At 43.8% G+C, this 22,355-nt stretch overlaps 32 non-coding genes across 32 annotated transcripts; 13 read left to right on the top strand and 19 right to left on the bottom strand.

Moving 5' to 3' along the window:
* Positions 1-437: 437 nt before the first annotated feature.
* On the top strand, positions 438-509 carry trnad-guc (transfer RNA aspartic acid (anticodon GUC)). Its single transcript has one exon. It is a non-coding gene; the product is annotated as a tRNA-Asp (tRNA).
* A 111-nt stretch (positions 510-620) lies between these two features.
* trnag-ucc (transfer RNA glycine (anticodon UCC)) lies at positions 621-692 on the bottom strand. The gene has a single exon. It is a non-coding gene; the product is annotated as a tRNA-Gly (tRNA).
* A 194-nt stretch (positions 693-886) lies between these two features.
* trnad-guc (transfer RNA aspartic acid (anticodon GUC)) lies at positions 887-958 on the top strand. The gene has a single exon. It is a non-coding gene; the product is annotated as a tRNA-Asp (tRNA).
* A 652-nt stretch (positions 959-1,610) lies between these two features.
* LOC141280081 (U5 spliceosomal RNA) lies at positions 1,611-1,726 on the bottom strand. Its single transcript, XR_012334875.1, has one exon. It is a non-coding gene; the product is annotated as a U5 spliceosomal RNA (small nuclear RNA).
* Positions 1,727-2,550: 824 nt separating this feature from the next.
* On the top strand, positions 2,551-2,622 carry trnad-guc (transfer RNA aspartic acid (anticodon GUC)). The gene has a single exon. It is a non-coding gene; the product is annotated as a tRNA-Asp (tRNA).
* A 111-nt stretch (positions 2,623-2,733) lies between these two features.
* On the bottom strand, positions 2,734-2,805 carry trnag-ucc (transfer RNA glycine (anticodon UCC)). Its single transcript has one exon. It is a non-coding gene; the product is annotated as a tRNA-Gly (tRNA).
* A 918-nt stretch (positions 2,806-3,723) lies between these two features.
* Positions 3,724-3,839, bottom strand: LOC141280162 (U5 spliceosomal RNA). Its single transcript, XR_012334955.1, has one exon. It is a non-coding gene; the product is annotated as a U5 spliceosomal RNA (small nuclear RNA).
* A 1,007-nt stretch (positions 3,840-4,846) lies between these two features.
* Positions 4,847-4,918, bottom strand: trnag-ucc (transfer RNA glycine (anticodon UCC)). The gene has a single exon. It is a non-coding gene; the product is annotated as a tRNA-Gly (tRNA).
* Positions 4,919-5,112: 194 nt separating this feature from the next.
* On the top strand, positions 5,113-5,184 carry trnad-guc (transfer RNA aspartic acid (anticodon GUC)). The gene has a single exon. It is a non-coding gene; the product is annotated as a tRNA-Asp (tRNA).
* Positions 5,185-5,836: 652 nt separating this feature from the next.
* On the bottom strand, positions 5,837-5,952 carry LOC141280080 (U5 spliceosomal RNA). The gene has a single exon (XR_012334874.1). It is a non-coding gene; the product is annotated as a U5 spliceosomal RNA (small nuclear RNA).
* Positions 5,953-6,776: 824 nt separating this feature from the next.
* On the top strand, positions 6,777-6,848 carry trnad-guc (transfer RNA aspartic acid (anticodon GUC)). Its single transcript has one exon. It is a non-coding gene; the product is annotated as a tRNA-Asp (tRNA).
* A 111-nt stretch (positions 6,849-6,959) lies between these two features.
* On the bottom strand, positions 6,960-7,031 carry trnag-ucc (transfer RNA glycine (anticodon UCC)). Its single transcript has one exon. It is a non-coding gene; the product is annotated as a tRNA-Gly (tRNA).
* A 194-nt stretch (positions 7,032-7,225) lies between these two features.
* On the top strand, positions 7,226-7,297 carry trnad-guc (transfer RNA aspartic acid (anticodon GUC)). Its single transcript has one exon. It is a non-coding gene; the product is annotated as a tRNA-Asp (tRNA).
* Positions 7,298-7,949: 652 nt separating this feature from the next.
* Positions 7,950-8,065, bottom strand: LOC141280079 (U5 spliceosomal RNA). The gene has a single exon (XR_012334873.1). It is a non-coding gene; the product is annotated as a U5 spliceosomal RNA (small nuclear RNA).
* An 824-nt stretch (positions 8,066-8,889) lies between these two features.
* trnad-guc (transfer RNA aspartic acid (anticodon GUC)) lies at positions 8,890-8,961 on the top strand. The gene has a single exon. It is a non-coding gene; the product is annotated as a tRNA-Asp (tRNA).
* Positions 8,962-9,613: 652 nt separating this feature from the next.
* On the bottom strand, positions 9,614-9,729 carry LOC141280141 (U5 spliceosomal RNA). Its single transcript, XR_012334934.1, has one exon. It is a non-coding gene; the product is annotated as a U5 spliceosomal RNA (small nuclear RNA).
* An 824-nt stretch (positions 9,730-10,553) lies between these two features.
* On the top strand, positions 10,554-10,625 carry trnad-guc (transfer RNA aspartic acid (anticodon GUC)). The gene has a single exon. It is a non-coding gene; the product is annotated as a tRNA-Asp (tRNA).
* A 111-nt stretch (positions 10,626-10,736) lies between these two features.
* Positions 10,737-10,808, bottom strand: trnag-ucc (transfer RNA glycine (anticodon UCC)). Its single transcript has one exon. It is a non-coding gene; the product is annotated as a tRNA-Gly (tRNA).
* Positions 10,809-11,002: 194 nt separating this feature from the next.
* On the top strand, positions 11,003-11,074 carry trnad-guc (transfer RNA aspartic acid (anticodon GUC)). The gene has a single exon. It is a non-coding gene; the product is annotated as a tRNA-Asp (tRNA).
* A 652-nt stretch (positions 11,075-11,726) lies between these two features.
* LOC141280078 (U5 spliceosomal RNA) lies at positions 11,727-11,842 on the bottom strand. The gene has a single exon (XR_012334872.1). It is a non-coding gene; the product is annotated as a U5 spliceosomal RNA (small nuclear RNA).
* Positions 11,843-12,666: 824 nt separating this feature from the next.
* Positions 12,667-12,738, top strand: trnad-guc (transfer RNA aspartic acid (anticodon GUC)). Its single transcript has one exon. It is a non-coding gene; the product is annotated as a tRNA-Asp (tRNA).
* A 111-nt stretch (positions 12,739-12,849) lies between these two features.
* trnag-ucc (transfer RNA glycine (anticodon UCC)) lies at positions 12,850-12,921 on the bottom strand. Its single transcript has one exon. It is a non-coding gene; the product is annotated as a tRNA-Gly (tRNA).
* Positions 12,922-13,115: 194 nt separating this feature from the next.
* trnad-guc (transfer RNA aspartic acid (anticodon GUC)) lies at positions 13,116-13,187 on the top strand. Its single transcript has one exon. It is a non-coding gene; the product is annotated as a tRNA-Asp (tRNA).
* A 1,463-nt stretch (positions 13,188-14,650) lies between these two features.
* Positions 14,651-14,766, bottom strand: LOC141280077 (U5 spliceosomal RNA). Its single transcript, XR_012334871.1, has one exon. It is a non-coding gene; the product is annotated as a U5 spliceosomal RNA (small nuclear RNA).
* An 824-nt stretch (positions 14,767-15,590) lies between these two features.
* trnad-guc (transfer RNA aspartic acid (anticodon GUC)) lies at positions 15,591-15,662 on the top strand. The gene has a single exon. It is a non-coding gene; the product is annotated as a tRNA-Asp (tRNA).
* A 111-nt stretch (positions 15,663-15,773) lies between these two features.
* On the bottom strand, positions 15,774-15,845 carry trnag-ucc (transfer RNA glycine (anticodon UCC)). Its single transcript has one exon. It is a non-coding gene; the product is annotated as a tRNA-Gly (tRNA).
* A 907-nt stretch (positions 15,846-16,752) lies between these two features.
* On the bottom strand, positions 16,753-16,868 carry LOC141280140 (U5 spliceosomal RNA). The gene has a single exon (XR_012334933.1). It is a non-coding gene; the product is annotated as a U5 spliceosomal RNA (small nuclear RNA).
* Positions 16,869-18,865: 1,997 nt separating this feature from the next.
* LOC141280096 (U5 spliceosomal RNA) lies at positions 18,866-18,981 on the bottom strand. The gene has a single exon (XR_012334890.1). It is a non-coding gene; the product is annotated as a U5 spliceosomal RNA (small nuclear RNA).
* Positions 18,982-19,805: 824 nt separating this feature from the next.
* Positions 19,806-19,877, top strand: trnad-guc (transfer RNA aspartic acid (anticodon GUC)). The gene has a single exon. It is a non-coding gene; the product is annotated as a tRNA-Asp (tRNA).
* Positions 19,878-19,988: 111 nt separating this feature from the next.
* trnag-ucc (transfer RNA glycine (anticodon UCC)) lies at positions 19,989-20,060 on the bottom strand. Its single transcript has one exon. It is a non-coding gene; the product is annotated as a tRNA-Gly (tRNA).
* A 918-nt stretch (positions 20,061-20,978) lies between these two features.
* Positions 20,979-21,094, bottom strand: LOC141280076 (U5 spliceosomal RNA). Its single transcript, XR_012334870.1, has one exon. It is a non-coding gene; the product is annotated as a U5 spliceosomal RNA (small nuclear RNA).
* A 1,007-nt stretch (positions 21,095-22,101) lies between these two features.
* trnag-ucc (transfer RNA glycine (anticodon UCC)) lies at positions 22,102-22,173 on the bottom strand. The gene has a single exon. It is a non-coding gene; the product is annotated as a tRNA-Gly (tRNA).
* Positions 22,174-22,355: the final 182 nt, after the last annotated feature.

The raw sequence follows: 22,355 nt of genomic DNA, 5'->3' as shown, positions 1-22,355 counted from the left end.
AAAAGGCCCCAACAGAAGAACAGGGTCTAAGACCTTCAGCTTAAGAGATCATTTTCACTTCAAAACTTTTTTTGGGGGTTAAGATAGTTGATGTTAGGGCAGGGTGTAGTTTAGGGTTAGTTTTTTTGTTAAACAGTAAAAAAGCAAGGGGGAAGGGTCGGTTTAAGCTTCAGGGCAGGGTAGGGTTTTCCTTTTTAAAGGACCTATCTAAGGGTTTACTGATATTGGGGTAAGGATGTGAGTTGGCTGGGGCAGTAGAAGGGAATGTTTTTTAAAAAAAGAAGAAAATAATTTTTTTAAAATATAAACAAACACACAAAATAAACCGAAAACGGGGGAATAAACAGCAAGGCTGTCCTCACAAGTGGGAAGTATGTGTGTTGTAGGCTGAGGTCTGGATTGACGATTCGGCTCGACGGCTCAGCCTGGTCGTCTGATCCTCGTTAGTATAGTGGACAGTATCTCCGCCTGTCACGCGGAAGACCGGGGTTCGATTCCCCGACGGGGAGAGCTCCTTTTTCTTTGACTCTCAAACATCTTGCACGACCCACCGTTACACGTCTAATCGGCTGAACGAATGCGTTGCTCTCCTTCTCACGATGGGGTCGAGCAAAAAGCAATGCGTTGGCCGGGAATCGAACCCGGGTCAACTGCTTGGAAGGCAGCTATGCTCACCACTATACCACCAACGCAGGCAGAAGGTCGTTGCTCAACAGGACTTGTCAGAACCAACTCTTGTTTCAGAGCTGCACTGAATTGATCACGGATTCAGTCGATTCCCTTCCATGCCTCCTGCTGGTATCTGTAACTTGATAGACACAGAAACCCAAGAGTACTCTATCGACAGGGGGGTTGGCCGGCGTGACGCGCGCATGCAGACGTGAAGTCCTCGTTAGTATAGTGGACAGTATCTCCGCCTGTCACGCGGAAGACCGGGGTTCGATTCCCCGACGGGGAGGTTTCCATTCTGTCTAGACTGCCGATTGAAATGCGAGAGGTATGGTACGAGCTAAACACTACTGGCAGTTTTCACACCTCTTGCCGTCCCTATGTTGGAGTTACCCGGCTGTAGCGGACCCCATCCTAATAACGGCCAAAACTTTACTGATGGTTTTAATGAAGTTTTATTGAGCCTTGATACCTCCAACAGATCACCGTAAGAGCTAACAAACAAGTGGAAAATGCGTATCAGCCTTTATATTCATAAACACTTTGAGTGCATAATTGTGACAAATATAACACAGCATTTACTTGTATCTACAGTTTAAATATATGAACATACACACCTTATGCCCTTTAGGGGGGTGCTAACAAAATACAAAACTTAAAGAGCTGATGAACCGAAGTGCAGATATGCTTTTCACAACCGTGACTGCAATGTATGCTGACGCTTTTCAAAAGAAATGTCCCACGTTTATACCAAACCGGAACATCATCATATAGCTCCAATAACTCAAAATATGTCAAAATATAATTTAATTAAATTTAATTTAAAATAAAGAAAACATTTAGATGCGCCTGCTACACCGGCGCTTTTGCTTAAAGCCACCGAACACCTTGCGACAAGCAAAACCATAACGAAAGACTTTCTGCATTTGGACATGTTACGTAGCTCTGCCGTGAGCAGAGCACCCAAAAATACAATAAACTCACAATGGTCCCCCTCCACGGAAATCTTTAGTAAAAGGCGAAAGATTTATGCGTAATTGAAGGAAAACTTGAGTTATGCCCAGCAAACCTCGACCCAGTGTGCTCCCTGTGCAACACCATCATGTTCAAAAAGGGTAATTTCTGATTCAGGATCCAACCAGACGCTTCCACCTGGGAGGAGCAAAAGAGACAGAAATACCTTCCTGTCCAAAATAAAGGCACAGGCACAGGCTACTAACATGTCGCAGTATGATCATTTGCTCAGAGGTATTGGGGAATGAAACTCTGTGCACATTACACAGAGGATGCACCGGCACAGGTTACCTCCAATCTCCATCCCATTAGGTTTTCAAATCTCAAAAATCAAAATAATAAATGCCACCACAAAAATAACAGAAGAGGAATTTTCTTCCAAGTCAGGGGATTCCTTATTAATTTCCATAGCCTCTAGAAATAAAGAAAGAAAAGGCCCCAACAGAAGAACAGGGTCTAAGACCTTCAGCTTAAGAGATCATTTTCACTTCAAAACTTTTTTTGGGGGTTAAGATAGTTGATGTTAGGGCAGGGTGTAGTTTAGGGTTAGTTTTTTTGTTAAACAGTAAAAAAGCAAGGGGGAAGGGTCGGTTTAAGCTTCAGGGCAGGGTAGGGTTTTCCTTTTTAAAGGACCTATCTAAGGGTTTACTGATATTGGGGTAAGGATGTGAGTTGGCTGGGGCAGTAGAAGGGAATGTTTTTTAAAAAAAGAAGAAAATAATTTTTTAAAAATATAAACAAACACACAAAATAAACCGAAAACGGGGGAATAAACAGCAAGGCTGTCCTCACAAGTGGGAAGTATGTGTGTTGTAGGCTGAGGTCTGGATTGACGATTCGGCTCGACGGCTCAGCCTGGTCGTCTGATCCTCGTTAGTATAGTGGACAGTATCTCCGCCTGTCACGCGGAAGACCGGGGTTCGATTCCCCGACGGGGAGAGCTCCTTTTTCTTTGACTCTCAAACATCTTGCACGACCCACCGTTACACGTCTAATCGGCTGAACGAATGCGTTGCTCTCCTTCTCACGATGGGGTCGAGCAAAAAGCAATGCGTTGGCCGGGAATCGAACCCGGGTCAACTGCTTGGAAGGCAGCTATGCTCACCACTATACCACCAACGCAGGCAGAAGGTCGTTGCTCAACAGGACTTGTCAGAACCAACTCTTGTTTCAGAGCTGCACTGAATTGATCACGGATTCAGTCGATTCCCTTCCATGCCTCCTGCTGGTATCTGTAACTTGATAGACACAGAAACCCAAGAGTACTCTATCGACAGGGGGGTTGGCCGGCGTGACGCGCGCATGCAGACGTGAAGTCCTCGTTAGTATACTGGACAGTATCTCCGCCTGTCACGCGGAAGACCGGGGTTCGATTCCCCGACGGGGAGGTTTCCATTCTGTCTAGACTGCCGATTGAAATGCGAGAGGTATGGTACGAGCTAAACACTACTGGCAGTTTTCACACCTCTTGCCGTCCCTATGTTGGAGTTACCCGGCTGTAGCGGACCCCATCCTAATAACGGCCAAAACTTTACTGATGGTTTTAATGAAGTTTTATTGAGCCTTGATACCTCCAACAGATCACCGTAAGAGCTAACAAACAAGTGGAAAATGCGTATCAGCCTTTATATTCATAAACACTTTGAGTGCATAATTGTGACAAATATAACACAGCATTTACTTGTATCTTCAGTTTAAATATATGAACATACACACCTTATGCCCTTTAGGGGAGTGCTAACAAAATACAAAACTTAAAGAACTGATGAACCGAAGTGCAGATATGCTTTTCACAACCGTGACTGCAATGTATGCTGACGCTTTTCAAAAGAAATGTCCCACGTTTATACCAAACCGGAACATCATCATATAGCTCCAATAACTCAAAATATGTCAAAATATAATTTAAATAAATTTAATTTAAAATAAAGAAAACATTTAGATGCGCCTGCTACACCGGCGCTTTTGCTTAAAGCCACCGAACACCTTGCGACAAGCAAAACCATAACGAAAGACTTTCTGCATTTGGACATGTTTCGTAGCTCTGCCGTGAGCAGAGCACCCAAAAATACAATAAACTCACAATGGTCCCCCTCCACAGAAATCTTTAGTAAAAGGCGAAAGATTTATGCGTAATTGAAGGAAAACTTGAGTTATGCCCAGCAAACCTCGACCCAGTGTGCTCCCTGTGCAACACCATCATGTTCAAAAAGGGTAATTTCTGATTCAGGATCCAACCAGACGCTTCCACCTGGGAGGAGCAAAAGAGACAGAAATACCTTCCTGTCCAAAATAAAGGCACAGGCACAGGCTACTAACATGTCGCAGTATGATCATTTGCTCAGAGGTATTGGGGAATGAAACTCTGTGCACATTACACAGAGGATGCACCGGCACAGGTTACCTCCAATCTCCATCCCATTAGGTTTTCAAATCTCAAAAATCAAAATAATAAATGCCACCACAAAAATAACAGAAGAGGAATTTTCTTCCAAGTCAGGGGATTCCTTATTAATTTCCATAGCCTCTAGAAATAAAGAAAGAAAAGGCCCCAACAGAAGAACAGGGTCTAAGACCTTCAGCTTAAGAGATCATTTTCACTTCAAAACTTTTTTTGGGGGTTAAGATAGTTGATGTTAGGGCAGGGTGTAGTTTAGGGTTAGTTTTTTTGTTAAACAGTAAAAAAGCAAGGGGGAAGGGTCGGTTTAAGCTTCAGGGCAGGGTAGGGTTTTCCTTTTTAAAGGACCTATCTAAGGGTTTACTGATATTGGGGTAAGGATGTGAGTTGGCTGGGGCAGTAGAAGGGAATGTTTTTTAAAAAAAGAAGAAAATAATTTTTTAAAAATATAAACAAACACACAAAATAAACCGAAAACGGGGGAATAAACAGCAAGGCTGTCCTCACAAGTGGGAAGTATGTGTGTTGTAGGCTGAGGTCTGGATTGACGATTCGGCTCGACGGCTCAGCCTGGTCGTCTGATCCTCGTTAGTATAGTGGACAGTATCTCCGCCTGTCACGCGGAAGACCGGGGTTCGATTCCCCGATGGGGAGAACTCCTTTTTCTTTGACTCTCAAACATCTTGCACGACCCACCGTTACACGTCTAATCGGCTGAACGAATGCGTTGCTCTCCTTCTCACGATGGGGTCGAGCAAAAAGCAATGCGTTGGCCGGGAATCGAACCCGGGTCAACTGCTTGGAAGGCAGCTATGCTCACCACTATACCACCAACGCAGGCAGAAGGTCGTTGCTCAACAGGACTTGTCAGAACCAACTCTTGTTTCAGAGCTGCACTGAATTGATCACGGATTCAGTCGATTCCCTTCCATGCCTCCTGCTGGTATCTGTAACTTGATAGACACAGAAACCCAAGAGTACTCTATCGACAGGGGGGTTGGCCGGCGTGACGCGCGCATGCAGACGTGAAGTCCTCGTTAGTATAGTGGACAGTATCTCCGCCTGTCACGCGGAAGACCGGGGTTCGATTCCCCGACGGGGAGGTTTCCATTCTGTCTAGACTGCCGATTGAAATGCGAGAGGTATGGTACGAGCTAAACACTACTGGCAGTTTTCACACCTCTTGCCGTCCCTATGTTGGAGTTACCCGGCTGTAGCGGACCCCATCCTAATAACGGCCAAAACTTTACTGATGGTTTTAATGAAGTTTTATTGAGCCTTGATACCTCCAACAGATCACCGTAAGAGCTAACAAACAAGTGGAAAATGCGTATCAGCCTTTATATTCATAAACACTTTGAGTGCATAATTGTGACAAATATAACACAGCATTTACTTGTATCTACAGTTTAAATATATGAACATACACACCTTATGCCCTTTAGGGGGGTGCTAACAAAATACAAAACTTAAAGAGCTGATGAACCGAAGTGCAGATATGCTTTTCACAACCGTGACTGCAATGTATGCTGACGCTTTTCAAAAGAAATGTCCCACGTTTATACCAAACCGGAACATCATCATATAGCTCCAATAACTCAAAATATGTCAAAATATAATTTAATTAAATTTAATTTAAAATAAAGAAAACATTTAGATGCGCCTGCTACACCGGCGCTTTTGCTTAAAGCCACCGAACACCTTGCGACAAGCAAAACCATAACGAAAGACTTTCTGCATTTGGACATGTTACGTAGCTCTGCCGTGAGCAGAGCACCCAAAAATACAATAAACTCACAATGGTCCCCCTCCACGGAAATCTTTAGTAAAAGGCGAAAGATTTATGCGTAATTGAAGGAAAACTTGAGTTATGCCCAGCAAACCTCGACCCAGTGTGCTCCCTGTGCAACACCATCATGTTCAAAAAGGGTAATTTCTGATTCAGGATCCAACCAGACGCTTCCACCTGGGAGGAGCAAAAGAGACAGAAATACCTTCCTGTCCAAAATAAAGGCACAGGCACAGGCTACTAACATGTCGCAGTATGATCATTTGCTCAGAGGTATTGGGGAATGAACCTCTGTGCACATTACACAGAGGATGCACCGGCACAGGTTACCTCCAATCTCCATCCCATTAGGTTTTCAAATCTCAAAAATCAAAATAATAAATGCCACCACAAAAATAACAGAAGAGGAATTTTCTTCCAAGTCAGGGGATTCCTTATTAATTTCCATAGCCTCTAGAAATAAAGAAAGAAAAGGCCCCAACAGAAGAACAGGGTCTAAGACCTTCAGCTTAAGAGATCATTTTCACTTCAAAACTTTTTTTGGGGGTTAAGATAGTTGATGTTAGGGCAGGGTGTAGTTTAGGGTTAGTTTTTTTGTTAAACAGTAAAAAAGCAAGGGGGAAGGGTCGGTTTAAGCTTCAGGGCAGGGTAGGGTTTTCCTTTTTAAAGGACCTATCTAAGGGTTTACTGATATTGGGGTAAGGATGTGAGTTGGCTGGGGCAGTAGAAGGGAATGTTTTTTAAAAAAAGAAGAAAATAATTTTTTAAAAATATAAACAAACACACAAAATAAACCGAAAACGGGGGAATAAACAGCAAGGCTGTCCTCACAAGTGGGAAGTATGTGTGTTGTAGGCTGAGGTCTGGATTGACGATTCGGCTCGACGGCTCAGCCTGGTCGTCTGATCCTCGTTAGTATAGTGGACAGTATCTCCGCCTGTCACGCGGAAGACCGGGGTTCGATTCCCCGACGGGGAGAGCTCCTTTTTCTTTGACTCTCAAACATCTTGCACGACCCACCGTTACACGTCTAATCGGCTGAACGAATGCGTTGCTCTCCTTCTCACGATGGGGTCGAGCAAAAAGCAATGCGTTGGCCGGGAATCGAACCCAGGTCAACTGCTTGGAAGGCAGCTATGCTCACCACTATACCACCAACGCAGGCAGAAGGTCGTTGCTCAACAGGACTTGTCAGAACCAACTCTTGTTTCAGAGCTGCACTGAATTGATCACGGATTCAGTCGATTCCCTTCCATGCCTCCTGCTGGTATCTGTAACTTGATAGACACAGAAACCCAAGAGTACTCTATCGACAGGGGGGTTGGCCGGCGTGACGCGCGCATGCAGACGTGAAGTCCTCGTTAGTATAGTGGACAGTATCTCCGCCTGTCACGCGGAAGACCGGGGTTCGATTCCCCGACGGGGAGGTTTCCATTCTGTCTAGTCTGCCGATTGAAATGCGAGAGGTATGGTACGAGCTAAACACTACTGGCAGTTTTCACACCTCTTGCCGTCCCTATGTTGGAGTTACCCGGCTGTAGCGGACCCCATCCTAATAACGGCCAAAACTTTACTGATGGTTTTAATGAAGTTTTATTGAGCCTTGATACCTCCAACAGATCACCGTAAGAGCTAACAAACAAGTGGAAAATGCGTATCAGCCTTTATATTCATAAACACTTTGAGTGCATAATTGTGACAAATATAACACAGCATTTACTTGTATCTACAGTTTAAATATATGAACATACACACCTTATGCCCTTTAGGGGGGTGCTAACAAAATACAAAACTTAAAGAGCTGATGAACCGAAGTGCAGATATGCTTTTCACAACCGTGACTGCAATGTATGCTGACGCTTTTCAAAAGAAATGTCCCACGTTTATACCAAACCGGAACATCATCATATAGCTCCAATAACTCAAAATATGTCAAAATATAATTTAATTAAATTTAATTTAAAATAAAGAAAACATTTAGATGCGCCTGCTACACCGGCGCTTTTGCTTAAAGCCACCGAACACCTTGCGACAAGCAAAACCATAACGAAAGACTTTCTGCATTTGGACATGTTACGTAGCTCTGCCGTGAGCAGAGCACCCAAAAATACAATAAACTCACAATGGTCCCCCTCCACGGAAATCTTTAGTAAAAGGCGAAAGATTTATGCGTAATTGAAGGAAAACTTGAGTTATGCCCAGCAAACCTCGACCCAGTGTGCTCCCTGTGCAACACCATCATGTTCAAAAAGGGTAATTTCTGATTCAGGATCCAACCAGACGCTTCCACCTGGGAGGAGCAAAAGAGACAGAAATACCTTCCTGTCCAAAATAAAGGCACAGGCACAGGCTACTAACATGTCGCAGTATGATCATTTGCTCAGAGGTATTGGGGAATGAAACTCTGTGCACATTACACAGAGGATGCACCGGCACAGGTTACCTCCAATCTCCATCCCATTAGGTTTTCAAATCTCAAAAATCAAAATAATAAATGCCACCACAAAAATAACAGAAGAGGAATTTTCTTCCAAGTCAGGGGATTCCTTATTAATTTCCATAGCCTCTAGAAATAAAGAAAGAAAAGGCCCCAACAGAAGAACAGGGTCTAAGACCTTCAGCTTAAGAGATCATTTTCACTTCAAAACTTTTTTTGGGGGTTAAGATAGTTGATGTTAGGGCAGGGTGTAGTTTAGGGTTAGTTTTTTTGTTAAACAGTAAAAAAGCAAGGGGGAAGGGTCGGTTTAAGCTTCAGGGCAGGGTAGGGTTTTCCTTTTTAAAGGACCTATCTAAGGGTTTACTGATATTGGGGTAAGGATGTGAGTTGGCTGGGGCAGTAGAAGGGAATGTTTTTTAAAAAAAGAAGAAAATAATTTTTTTAAAATATAAACAAACACACAAAATAAACCGAAAACGGGGGAATAAACAGCAAGGCTGTCCTCACAAGTGGGAAGTATGTGTGTTGTAGGCTGAGGTCTGGATTGACGATTCGGCTCGACGGCTCAGCCTGGTCGTCTGATCCTCGTTAGTATAGTGGACAGTATCTCCGCCTGTCACGCGGAAGACCGGGGTTCGATTCCCCGACGGGGAGGTTTCCATTCTGTCTAGACTGCCGATTGAAATGCGAGAGGTATGGTACGAGCTAAACACTACTGGCAGTTTTCACACCTCTTGCCGTCCCTATGTTGGAGTTACCCGGCTGTAGCGGACCCCATCCTAATAACGGCCAAAACTTTACTGATGGTTTTAATGAAGTTTTATTGAGCCTTGATACCTCCAACAGATCACCGTAAGAGCTAACAAACAAGTGGAAAATGCGTATCAGCCTTTATATTCATAAACACTTTGAGTGCATAATTGTGACAAATATAACACAGCATTTACTTGTATCTACAGTTTAAATATATGAACATACACACCTTATGCCCTTTAGGGGGGTGCTAACAAAATACAAAACTTAAAGAGCTGATGAACCGAAGTGCAGATATGCTTTTCACAACCGTGACTGCAATGTATGCTGACGCTTTTCAAAAGAAATGTCCCACGTTTATACCAAACCGGAACATCATCATATAGCTCCAATAACTCAAAATATGTCACAATATAATTTAATTAAATTTAATTTAAAATAAAGAAAACATTTAGATGCGCCTGCTACACCGGCGCTTTTGCTTAAAGCCACCGAACACCTTGCGACAAGCAAAACCATAACGAAAGACTTTCTGCATTTGGACATGTTACGTAGCTCTGCCGTGAGCAGAGCACCCAAAAATACAATAAACTCACAATGGTCCCCCTCCACGGAAACCTTTAGTAAAAGGCGAAAGATTTATGCGTAATTGAAGGAAAACTTGAGTTATGCCCAGCAAACCTCGACCCAGTGTGGTCCCTGTGCAACACCATCATGTTCAAAAAGGGTAATTTCTGATTCAGGATCCAACCAGACGCTTCCACCTGGGAGGAGCAAAAGAGACAGAAATACCTTCCTGTCCAAAATAAAGGCACAGGCACAGGCTACTAACATGTCGCAGTATGATCATTTGCTCAGAGGTATTGGGGAATGAAACTCTGTGCACATTACACAGAGGATGCACCGGCACAGGTTACCTCCAATCTCCATCCCATTAGGTTTTCAAATCTCAAAAATCAAAATAATAAATGCCACCACAAAAATAACAGAAGAGGAATTTTCTTCCAAGTCAGGGGATTCCTTATTAATTTCCATAGCCTCTAGAAATAAAGAAAGAAAAGGCCCCAACAGAAGAACAGGGTCTAAGACCTTCAGCTTAAGAGATCATTTTCACTTCAAAACTTTTTTTGGGGGTTAAGATAGTTGATGTTAGGGCAGGGTGTAGTTTAGGGTTAGTTTTTTTGTTAAACAGTAAAAAAGCAAGGGGGAAGGGTCGGTTTAAGCTTCAGGGCAGGGTAGGGTTTTCCTTTTTAAAGGACCTATCTAAGGGTTTACTGATATTGGGGTAAGGATGTGAGTTGGCTGGGGCAGTAGAAGGGAATGTTTTTTAAAAAAAGAAGAAAATAATTTTTTTTAAATATAAACAAACACACAAAATAAACCGAAAACGGGGGAATAAACAGCAAGGCTGTCCTCACAAGTGGGAAGTATGTGTGTTGTAGGCTGAGGTCTGGATTGACGATTCGGCTCGACGGCTCAGCCTGGTCGTCTGATCCTCGTTAGTATAGTGGACAGTATCTCCGCCTGTCACGCGGAAGACCGGGGTTCGATTCCCCGACGGGGAGAGCTCCTTTTTCTTTGACTCTCAAACATCTTGCACGACCCACCGTTACACGTCTAATCGGCTGAACGAATGCGTTGCTCTCCTTCTCACGATGGGGTCGAGCAAAAAGCAATGCGTTGGCCGGGAATCGAACCCGGGTCAACTGCTTGGAAGGCAGCTATGCTCACCACTATACCACCAACGCAGGCAGAAGGTCGTTGCTCAACAGGACTTGTCAGAACCAACTCTTGTTTCAGAGCTGCACTGAATTGATCACGGATTCAGTCGATTCCCTTCCATGCCTCCTGCTGGTATCTGTAACTTGATAGACACAGAAACCCAAGAGTACTCTATCGACAGGGGGGTTGGCCGGCGTGACGCGCGCATGCAGACGTGAAGTCCTCGTTAGTATAGTGGACAGTATCTCCGCCTGTCACGCGGAAGACCGGGGTTCGATTCCCCGACGGGGAGGTTTCCATTCTGTCTAGACTGCCGATTGAAATGCGAGAGGTATGGTACGAGCTAAACACTACTGGCAGTTTTCACACCTCTTGCCGTCCCTATGTTGGAGTTACCCGGCTGTAGCGGACCCCATCCTAATAACGGCCAAAACTTTACTGATGGTTTTAATGAAGTTTTATTGAGCCTTGATACCTCCAACAGATCACCGTAAGAGCTAACAAACAAGTGGAAAATGCGTATCAGCCTTTATATTCATAAACACTTTGAGTGCATAATTGTGACAAATATAACACAGCATTTACTTGTATCTACAGTTTAAATATATGAACATACACACCTTATGCCCTTTAGGGGGGTGCTAACAAAATACAAAACTTAAAGAGCTGATGAACCGAAGTGCAGATATGCTTTTCACAACCGTGACTGCAATGTATGCTGACGCTTTTCAAAAGAAATGTCCCACGTTTATACCAAACCGGAACATCATCATATAGCTCCAATAACTCAAAATATGTCAAAATATAATTTAAATAAATTAAATTTAAAATAAAGAAAACATTTAGATGCGCCTGCTACACCGGCGCTTTTGCTTAAAGCCACCGAACACCTTGCGACAAGCAAAACCATAACGAAAGACTTTCTGCATTTGGACATGTTACGTAGCTCTGCCGTGAGCAGAGCACCCAAAAATACAATAAACTCACAATGGTCCCCCTCCACGGAAATCTTTAGTAAAAGGCGAAAGATTTATGCGTAATTGAAGGAAAACTTGAGTTATGCCCAGCAAACCTCGACCCAGTGTGCTCCCTGTGCAACACCATCATGTTCAAAAAGGGTAATTTCTGATTCAGGATCCAACCAGACGCTTCCACCTGGGAGGAGCAAAAGAGACAGAAATACCTTCCTGTCCAAAATAAAGGCACAGGCACAGGCTACTAACATGTCGCAGTATGATCATTTGCTCAGAGGTATTGGGGAATGAAACTCTGTGCACATTACACAGAGGATGCACCGGCACAGGTTACCTCCAATCTCCATCCCATTAGGTTTTCAAATCTCAAAAATCAAAATAATAAATGCCACCACAAAAATAACAGAAGAGGAATTTTCTTCCAAGTCAGGGGATTCCTTATTAATTTCCATAGCCTCTAGAAATAAAGAAAGAAAAGGCCCCAACAGAAGAACAGGGTCTAAGACCTTCAGCTTAAGAGATCATTTTCACTTCAAAACTTTTTTTGGGGGTTAAGATAGTTGATGTTAGGGCAGGGTGTAGTTTAGGGTTAGTTTTTTTGTTAAACAGTAAAAAAGCAAGGGGGAAGGGTCGGTTTAAGCTTCAGGGCAGGGTAGGGTTTTCCTTTTTAAAGGACCTATCTAAGGGTTTACTGATATTGGGGTAAGGATGTGAGTTGGCTGGGGCAGTAGAAGGGAATGTTTTTTAAAAAAAGAAGAAAATAATTTTTTAAAAATATAAACAAACACACAAAATAAACCGAAAACGGGGGAATAAACAGCAAGGCTGTCCTCACAAGTGGGAAGTATGTGTGTTGTAGGCTGAGGTCTGGATTGACGATTCGGCTCGACGGCTCAGCCTGGTCGTCTGATCCTCGTTAGTATAGTGGACAGTATCTCCGCCTGTCACGCGGAAGACCGGGGTTCGATTCCCCGACGGGGAGAGCTCCTTTTTCTTTGACTCTCAAACATCTTGCACGACCCACCGTTACACGTCTAATCGGCTGAACGAATGCGTTGCTCTCCTTCTCACGATGGGGTCGAGCAAAAAGCAATGCGTTGGCCGGGAATCGAACCCAGGTCAACTGCTTGGAAGGCAGCTATGCTCACCACTATACCACCAACGCAGGCAGAAGGTCGTTGCTCAACAGGACTTGTCAGAACCAACTCTTGTTTCAGAGCTGCACTGAATTGATCACGGATTCAGTCGATTCCCTTCCATGCCTCCTGCTGGTATCTGTAACTTGATAGACACAGAAACCCAAGAGTACTCTATCGACAGGGGGGTTGGCCGGCGTGACGCGCGCATGCAGACGTGAAGTCCTCGTTAGTATAGTGGACAGTATCTCCGCCTGTCACGCGGAAGACCGGGGTTCGATTCCCCGACGGGGAGGTTTCCATTCTGTCTAGACTGCCGATTGAAATGCGAGAGGTATGGTACGAGCTAAACACTACTGGCAGTTTTCACACCTCTTGCCGTCCCTATGTTGGAGTTACCCGGCTGTAGCGGACCCCATCCTAATAACGGCCAAAACTTTACTGATGGTTTTAATGAAGTTTTATTGAGCCTTGATACCTCCAACAGATCACCGTAAGAGCTAACAAACAAGTGGAAAATGCGTATCAGCCTTTATATTCATAAACACTTTGAGTGCATAATTGTGACAAATATAACACAGCATTTACTTGTATCTACAGTTTAAATATATGAACATACACACCTTATGCCCTTTAGGGGGGTGCTAACAAAATACAAAACTTAAAGAGCTGATGAACCGAAGTGCAGATATGCTTTTCACAACCGTGACTGCAATGTATGCTGACGCTTTTCAAAAGAAATGTCCCACGTTTATACCAAACCGGAACATCATCATATAGCTCCAATATCTCAAAATATGTCAAAATATAATTTAAATAAATTTAATTTAAAATAAAGAAAACATTTAGATGCGCCTGCTACACCGGCGCTTTTGCTTAAAGCCACCGAACACCTTGCGACTAGGGATGGCTGACGCGAAACAGTCGTTCCGAAGCTTTGCGAGATCCCGAAGCGCAGATGTGTCGAAACACTGATCCGAAGCGTGATTCAAAACACCCATGTCACGTGACTATGACCAAGCGAAGCCTCGAAGTGTTTCACTAAATGTTTCATCAGGTGTGGTCTGCCGAATCAGCGTTTGATTGGCACGGTCGGGAACAGACAACACAATCGCACATCTGTATAAAAGTGAAATAAACGCATATTGACCTTGTGGGTTTTTGTGAGAGGAGTTTTTCAAACGCTGGAGAAATTATCTGTAAAAAAGAAGTAGGCAAAGTCCTTCCACACACAGCAGATGTGACATGGTGGCTTGATATATTTTATTAATTTCTTATTGTTTATGTGGTATTTATCTCTATTCAATTTATTTATAAAATAGACCAGCTTATAGTTATTGACAATGATGAGCCTAAAAGCTCATGTAGTTGTCAAACAGATGGTAAAACAACAACAAAAATATGTAACTTAATTGTGACGACGGTAATAACAATGCGTTTCCCGGGGTTCGATCCAAAGGGCTTTTGCATGAGAGTCTAGGACACTATCCACTCTCCCACCTGATCACTTATGTCAATTACACAACATGTGGGATACAATTTGTCAGCGCTCGTCTAAAACCTTGTCAAGGCTGATCTATGGCAATACGTGCAAATGACCACTAGGTGTCACTGTGGAGGAGGTTTCGATCCATGTTTCGAAGCCTCGACACAATTGATTCAACTGTTTCAGTGTTTCACGAAGCCTCGCTCTGCCCATCACTACTTGCGACAAGCAAAACCATAACGAAAGACTTTCTGCATTTGGACATGTTACGTAGCTCTGCCGTGAGCAGAGCACCCAAAAATACAATAAACTCACAATGGTCCCCCTCCACGGAAATCTTTAGTAAAAGGCGAAAGATTTATGCGTAATTGAAGGAAAACTTGAGTTATGCCCAGCAAACCTCGACCCAGTGTGCTCCCTGTGCAACACCATCATGTTCAAAAAGGGTAATTTCTGATTCAGGATCCAACCAGACGCTTCCACCTGGGAGGAGCAAAAGAGACAGAAATACCTTCCTGTCCAAAATAAAGGCACAGGCACAGGCTACTAACATGTCGCAGTATGATCATTTGCTCAGAGGTATTGGGGAATGAAACTCTGTGCACATTACACAGAGGATGCACCGGCACAGGTTACCTCCAATCTCCATCCCATTAGGTTTTCAAATCTCAAAAATCAAAATAATAAATGCCACCACAAAAATAACAGAAGAGGAATTTTCTTCCAAGTCAGGGGATTCCTTATTAATTTCCATAGCCTCTAGAAATAAAGAAAGAAAAGGCCCCAACAGAAGAACAGGGTCTAAGACCTTCAGCTTAAGAGATCATTTTCACTTCAAAACTTTTTTTGGGGGTTAAGATAGTTGATGTTAGGGCAGGGTGTAGTTTAGGGTTAGTTTTTTTGTTAAACAGTAAAAAAGCAAGGGGGAAGGGTCGGTTTAAGCTTCAGGGCAGGGTAGGGTTTTCCTTTTTAAAGGACCTATCTAAGGGTTTACTGATATTGGGGTAAGGATGTGAGTTGGCTGGGGCAGTAGAAGGGAATGTTTTTTAAAAAAAGAAGAAAATAATTTTTTAAAAATATAAACAAACACACAAAATAAACCGAAAACGGGGGAATAAACAGCAAGGCTGTCCTCACAAGTGGGAAGTATGTGTGTTGTAGGCTGAGGTCTGGATTGACGATTCGGCTCGACGGCTCAGCCTGGTCGTCTGATCCTCGTTAGTATAGTGGACAGTATCTCCGCCTGTCACGCGGAAGACCGGGGTTCGATTCCCCGACGGGGAGAGCTCCTTTTTCTTTGACTCTCAAACATCTTGCACGACCCACCGTTACACGTCTAATCGGCTGAACGAATGCGTTGCTCTCCTTCTCACGATGGGGTCGAGCAAAAAGCAATGCGTTGGCCGGGAATCGAACCCGGGTCAACTGCTTGGAAGGCAGCTATGCTCACCACTATACCACCAACGCAGGCAGAAGGTCGTTGCTCAACAGGACTTGTCAGAACCAACTCTTGTTTCAGAGCTGCACTGAATTGATCACGGATTCAGTCGATTCCCTTCCATGCCTCCTGCTGGTATCTGTAACTTGATAGACACAGAAACCCAAGAGTACTCTATCGACAGGGGGGTTGGCCGGCGTGACGCGCGCATGCAGACGTGAAGTCCTCGTTAGTATACTGGACAGTATCTCCGCCTGTCACGCGGAAGACCGGGGTTCGATTCCCCGACGGGGAGGTTTCCATTCTGTCTAGACTGCCGATTGAAATGCGAGAGGTATGGTACGAGCTAAACACTACTGGCAGTTTTCACACCTCTTGCCGTCCCTATGTTGGAGTTACCCGGCTGTAGCGGACCCCATCCTAATAACGGCCAAAACTTTACTGATGGTTTTAATGAAGTTTTATTGAGCCTTGATACCTCCAAAAGAGCTAACAAACAAGTGGAAAATGCGTATCAGCCTTTATATTCATAAACACTTTGAGTGCATAATTGTGACAAATATAACACAGCATTTACTTGTATCTACAGTTTAAATATATGAACATACACACCTTATGCCCTTTAGGGGGGTGCTAACAAAATACAAAACTTAAAGAGCTGATGAACCGAAGTGCAGATATGCTTTTCACAACCGTGACTGCAATGTATGCTGACGCTTTTCAAAAGAAATGTCCCACGTTTATACCAAACCGGAACATCATCATATAGCTCCAATAACTCAAAATATGTCAAAATATAATTTAAATAAATTTAATTTAAAATAAAGAAAACATTTAGATGCGCCTGCTACACCGGCGCTTTTGCTTAAAGCCACCGAACACCTTGCGACAAGCAAAACCATAACGAAAGACTTTCTGCATTTGGACATGTTACGTAGCTCTGCCGTGAGCAGAGCACCCAAAAATACAATAAACTCACAATGGTCCCCCTCCACGGAAACCTTTAGTAAAAGGCGAAAGATTTATGCGTAATTGAAGGAAAACTTGAGTTATGCCCAGCAAACCTCGACCCAGTGTGCTCCCTGTGCAACACCATCATGTTCAAAAAGGGTAATTTCTGATTCAGGATCCAACCAGACGCTTCCACCTGGGAGGAGCAAAAGAGACAGAAATACCTTCCTGTCCAAAATAAAGGCACAGGCACAGGCTACTAACATGTCGCAGTATGATCATTTGCTCAGAGGTATTGGGGAATGAAACTCTGTGCACATTACACAGAGGATGCACCGGCACAGGTTACCTCCAATCTCCATCCCATTAGGTTTTCAAATCTCAAAAATCAAAATAATAAATGCCACCACAAAAATAACAGAAGAGGAATTTTCTTCCAAGTCAGGGGATTCCTTATTAATTTCCATAGCCTCTAGAAATAAAGAAAGAAAAGGCCCCAACAGAAGAACAGGGTCTAAGACCTTCAGCTTAAGAGATCATTTTCACTTCAAAACTTTTTTTGGGGGTTAAGATAGTTGATGTTAGGGCAGGGTGTAGTTTAGGGTTAGTTTTTTTGTTAAACAGTAAAAAAGCAAGGGGGAAGGGTCGGTTTAAGCTTCAGGGCAGGGTAGGGTTTTCCTTTTTAAAGGACCTATCTAAGGGTTTACTGATATTGGGGTAAGGATGTGAGTTGGCTGGGGCAGTAGAAGGGAATGTTTTTTAAAAAAAGAAGAAAATAATTTTTTAAAAATATAAACAAACACACAAAATAAACCGAAAACGGGGGAATAAACAGCAAGGCTGTCCTCACAAGTGGGAAGTATGTGTGTTGTAGGCTGAGGTCTGGATTGACGATTCGGCTCGACGGCTCAGCCTGGTCGTCTGATCCTCGTTAGTATAGTGGACAGTATCTCCGCCTGTCACGCGGCAGACCGGGGTTCGATTCTCCGACGGGGAGAGCTCCTTTTTCTTTGACTCTCAAACATCTTGCACGACCCACCGTTACACGTCCAATCGGCTGAACGAATGCGTTGCTCTCCTTCTTACGATGGGGTCGAGCAAAAAGCAATGCGTTGGCCGGGAATCGAACCTGGGTCAACTGCTTGGAAGGCAGCTATGCTCACCACTATACCACCAACGCAAGCAGAAGGTCGTTGCTCAACAGGACTTGTCAGAACCAACTCTTGTTTCAGAGCTGCACTGAATTGATCACGGATTCAGTCGATTCCCTTCCATGCCTCCTGCTGGTATCTGTAACTTGATAGACACAGAAACCCAAGAGTACTCTATCGACAGGGGGGTTGGCCGGCGGGACGCGCGCATGCAGACGTGAAGTCCTCGTTAGTATAGTGGACAGTATCTCCGCCTGTCACGCGGAAGACGGGGGTTCGATTCCCCGACGGGGAGGTTTCCATTCTGTCTAGACTGCCGATTGAAATGCGAGAGGTATGGTACGAGCTAAACACTACTGGCAGTTTTCACACCTCTTGCCGTCCCTATGTTGGAGTTACCCGGCTGTAGCGGACCCCATCCTAATAACGGCCAAAACTTTACTGATGGTTTTAATGAAGTTTTATTGAGCCTTGATACCTCCAACAGATCACCGTAAGAGCTAACAAACAAGTGGAAAATGCGTATCAGCCTTTATATTCATAAACACTTTGAGTGCATAATTGTGACAAATATAACACAGCATTTACTTGTATCTACAGTTTAAATATATGAACATACACACCTTATGCCCTTTAGGGGGGTGCTAACAAAATACAAAACTTAAAGAGCTGATGAACCGAAGTGCAGATATGCTTTTCACAACCGTGACTGCAATGTATGCTGACGCTTTTCAAAAGAAATGTCCCACGTTTATACCAAACCGGAACATCATCATATAGCTCCAATAACTCAAAATATGTCAAAATATAATTTAATTAAATTTAATTTAAAATAAAGAAAACATTTAGATGCGCCTGCTACACCGGCGCTTTTGCTTAAAGCCACCGAACACCTTGCGACAAGCAAAACCATAACGAAAGACTTTCTGCATTTGGACATGTTACGTAGCTCTGCCGTGAGCAGAGCACCCAAAAATACAATAAACTCACAATGGTCCCCCTCCACGGAAATCTTTAGTAAAAGGCGAAAGATTTATGCGTAATTGAAGGAAAACTTAAGTTATGCCCAGCAAACCTCGACCCAGTGTGCTCCCTGTGCAACACCATCATGTTCAAAAAGGGTAATTTCTGATTCAGGATCCAACCAGACGCTTCCACCTGGGAGGAGCAAAAGAGACAGAAATACCTTCCTGTCCAAAATAAAGGCACAGGCACAGGCTACTAACATGTCGCAGTATGATCATTTGCTCAGAGGTATTGGGGAATGAAACTCTGTGCACATTACACAGAGGATGCACCGGCACAGGTTACCTCCAATCTCCATCCCATTAGGTTTTCAAATCTCAAAAATCAAAATAATAAATGCCACCACAAAAATAACAGAAGAGGAATTTTCTTCCAAGTCAGGGGATTCCTTATTAATTTCCATAGCCTCTAGAAATAAAGAAAGAAAAGGCCCCAACAGAAGAACAGGGTCTAAGACCTTCAGCTTAAGAGATCATTTTCACTTCAAAACTTTTTTTGGGGGTTAAGATAGTTGATGTTAGGGCAGGGTGTAGTTTAGGGTTAGTTTTTTTGTTAAACAGTAAAAAAGCAAGGGGGAAGGGTCGGTTTAAGCTTCAGGGCAGGGTAGGGTTTTCCTTTTTAAAGGACCTATCTAAGGGTTTACTGATATTGGGGTAAGGATGTGAGTTGGCTGGGGCAGTAGAAGGGAATGTTTTTTAAAAAAAGAAGAAAATAATTTTTTAAAAATATAAACAAACACACAAAATAAACCGAAAACGGGGGAATAAACAGCAAGGCTGTCCTCACAAGTGGGAAGTATGTGTGTTGTAGGCTGAGGTCTGGATTGACGATTCGGCTCGACGGCTCAGCCTGGTCGTCTGATCCTCGTTAGTATAGTGGACAGTATCTCCGCCTGTCACGCGGAAGACCGGGGTTCGATTCCCCGACGGGGAGAGCTCCTTTTTCTTTGACTCTCAAACATCTTGCACGACCCACCGTTACACGTCTAATCGGCTGAACGAATGCGTTGCTCTCCTTCTCACGATGGGGTCGAGCAAAAAGCAATGCGTTGGCCGGGAATCGAACCCGGGTCAACTGCTTGGAAGGCAGCTATGCTCACCACTATACCACCAACGCAGGCAGAAGGTCGTTGCTCAACAGGACTTGTCAGAACCAACTCTTGTTTCAGAGCTGCACTGAATTGATCACGGATTCAGTCGATTCCCTTCCATGCCTCCTGCTGGTATCTGTAACTTGATAGACACAGAAACCCAAGAGTACTCTATCGACAGGGGGGTTGGCCGGCGTGACGCGCGCATGCAGACGTGAAGTCCTCGTTAGTATACTGGACAGTATCTCCGCCTGTCACGCGGAAGACCGGGGTTCGATTCCCCGACGGGGAGGTTTCCATTCTGTCTAGACTGCCGATTGAAATGCGAGAGGTATGGTACGAGCTAAACACTACTGGCAGTTTTCACACCTCTTGCCGTCCCTATGTTGGAGTTACCCGGCTGTAGCGGACCCCATCCTAATAACGGCCAAAACTTTACTGATGGTTTTAATGAAGTTTTATTGAGCCTTGATACCTCCAACAGATCACCGTAAGAGCTAACAAACAAGTGGAAAATGCGTATCAGCCTTTATATTCATAAACACTTTGAGTGCATAATTGTGACAAATATAACACAGCATTTACTTGTATCTACAGTTTAAATATATGAACATACACACCTTATGCCCTTTAGGGGAGTGCTAACAAAATACAAAACTTAAAGAACTGATGAACCGAAGTGCAGATATGCTTTTCACAACCGTGACTGCAATGTATGCTGACGCTTTTCAAAAGAAATGTCCCACGTTTATACCAAACCGGAACATCATCATATAGCTCCAATAACTCAAAATATGTCAAAATATAATTTAAATAAATTTAATTTAAAATAAAGAAAACATTTAGATGCGCCTGCTACACCGGCGCTTTTGCTTAAAGCCACCGAACACCTTGCGACAAGCAAAACCATAACGAAAGACTTTCTGCATTTGGACATGTTACGTAGCTCTGCCGTGAGCAGAGCACCCAAAAATACAATAAACTCACAATGGTCCCCCTCCACGGAAATCTTTAGTAAAAGGCGAAAGATTTATGCGTAATTGAAGGAAAACTTGAGTTATGCCCAGCAAACCTCGACCCAGTGTGCTCCCTGTGCAACACCATCATGTTCAAAAAGGGTAATTTCTGATTCAGGATCCAACCAGACGCTTCCACCTGGGAGGAGCAAAAGAGACAGAAATACCTTCCTGTCCAAAATAAAGGCACAGGCACAGGCTACTAACATGTCGCAGTATGATCATTTGCTCAGAGGTATTGGGGAATGAAACTCTGTGCACATTACACAGAGGATGCACCGGCACAGGTTACCTCCAATCTCCATCCCATTAGGTTTTCAAATCTCAAAAATCAAAATAATAAATGCCACCACAAAAATAACAGAAGAGGAATTTTCTTCCAAGTCAGGGGATTCCTTATTAATTTCCATAGCCTCTAGAAATAAAGAAAGAAAAGGCCCCAACAGAAGAACAGGGTCTAAGACCTTCAGCTTAAGAGATCATTTTCACTTCAAAACTTTTTTTGGGGGTTAAGATAGTTGATGTTAGGGCAGGGTGTAGTTTAGGGTTAGTTTTTTTGTTAAACAGTAAAAAAGCAAGGGGGAAGGGTCGGTTTAAGCTTCAGGGCAGGGTAGGGTTTTCCTTTTTAAAGGACCTATCTAAGGGTTTACTGATATTGGGGTAAGGATGTGAGTTGGCTGGGGCAGTAGAAGGGAATGTTTTTTAAAAAAAGAAGAAAATAATTTTTTAAAAATATAAACAAACACACAAAATAAACCGAAAACGGGGGAATAAACAGCAAGGCTGTCCTCACAAGTGGGAAGTATGTGTGTTGTAGGCTGAGGTCTGGATTGACGATTCGGCTCGACGGCTCAGCCTGGTCGTCTGATCCTCGTTAGTATAGTGGACAGTATCTCCGCCTGTCACGCGGAAGACCGGGGTTCGATTCCCCGATGGGGAGAACTCCTTTTTCTTTGACTCTCAAACATCTTGCACGACCCACCGTTACACGTCTAATCGGCTGAACGAATGCGTTGCTCTCCTTCTCACGATGGGGTCGAGCAAAAAGCAATGCGTTGGCCGGGAATCGAACCCGGGTCAACTGCTTGGAAGGCAGCTATGCTCACCACTATACCACCAACGCAGGCAGAAGGTCGTTGCTCAACAGGACTTGTCAGAACCAACTCTTGTTTCAGAGCTGCACTGAATTGATCACGGATTCAGTCGATTCCCTTCCATGCCTCCTGCTGGTATCTGTAACTTGATAGACACAGAAACCCAAGAGTACTCTATCGACAGGGGGGTTGGCCGGCGTGACGCGCGCAT

This window comes from Paramisgurnus dabryanus, chromosome 13 (genome assembly GCF_030506205.2).
Source record: "Paramisgurnus dabryanus chromosome 13, PD_genome_1.1, whole genome shotgun sequence".
In the NCBI taxonomy this organism is placed as follows: domain Eukaryota; kingdom Metazoa; phylum Chordata; class Actinopteri; order Cypriniformes; family Cobitidae; genus Paramisgurnus; species Paramisgurnus dabryanus.
Note: the sequence above shows the minus strand (reverse complement) of the source record. Positions and strands in the feature narration are given on the sequence as shown.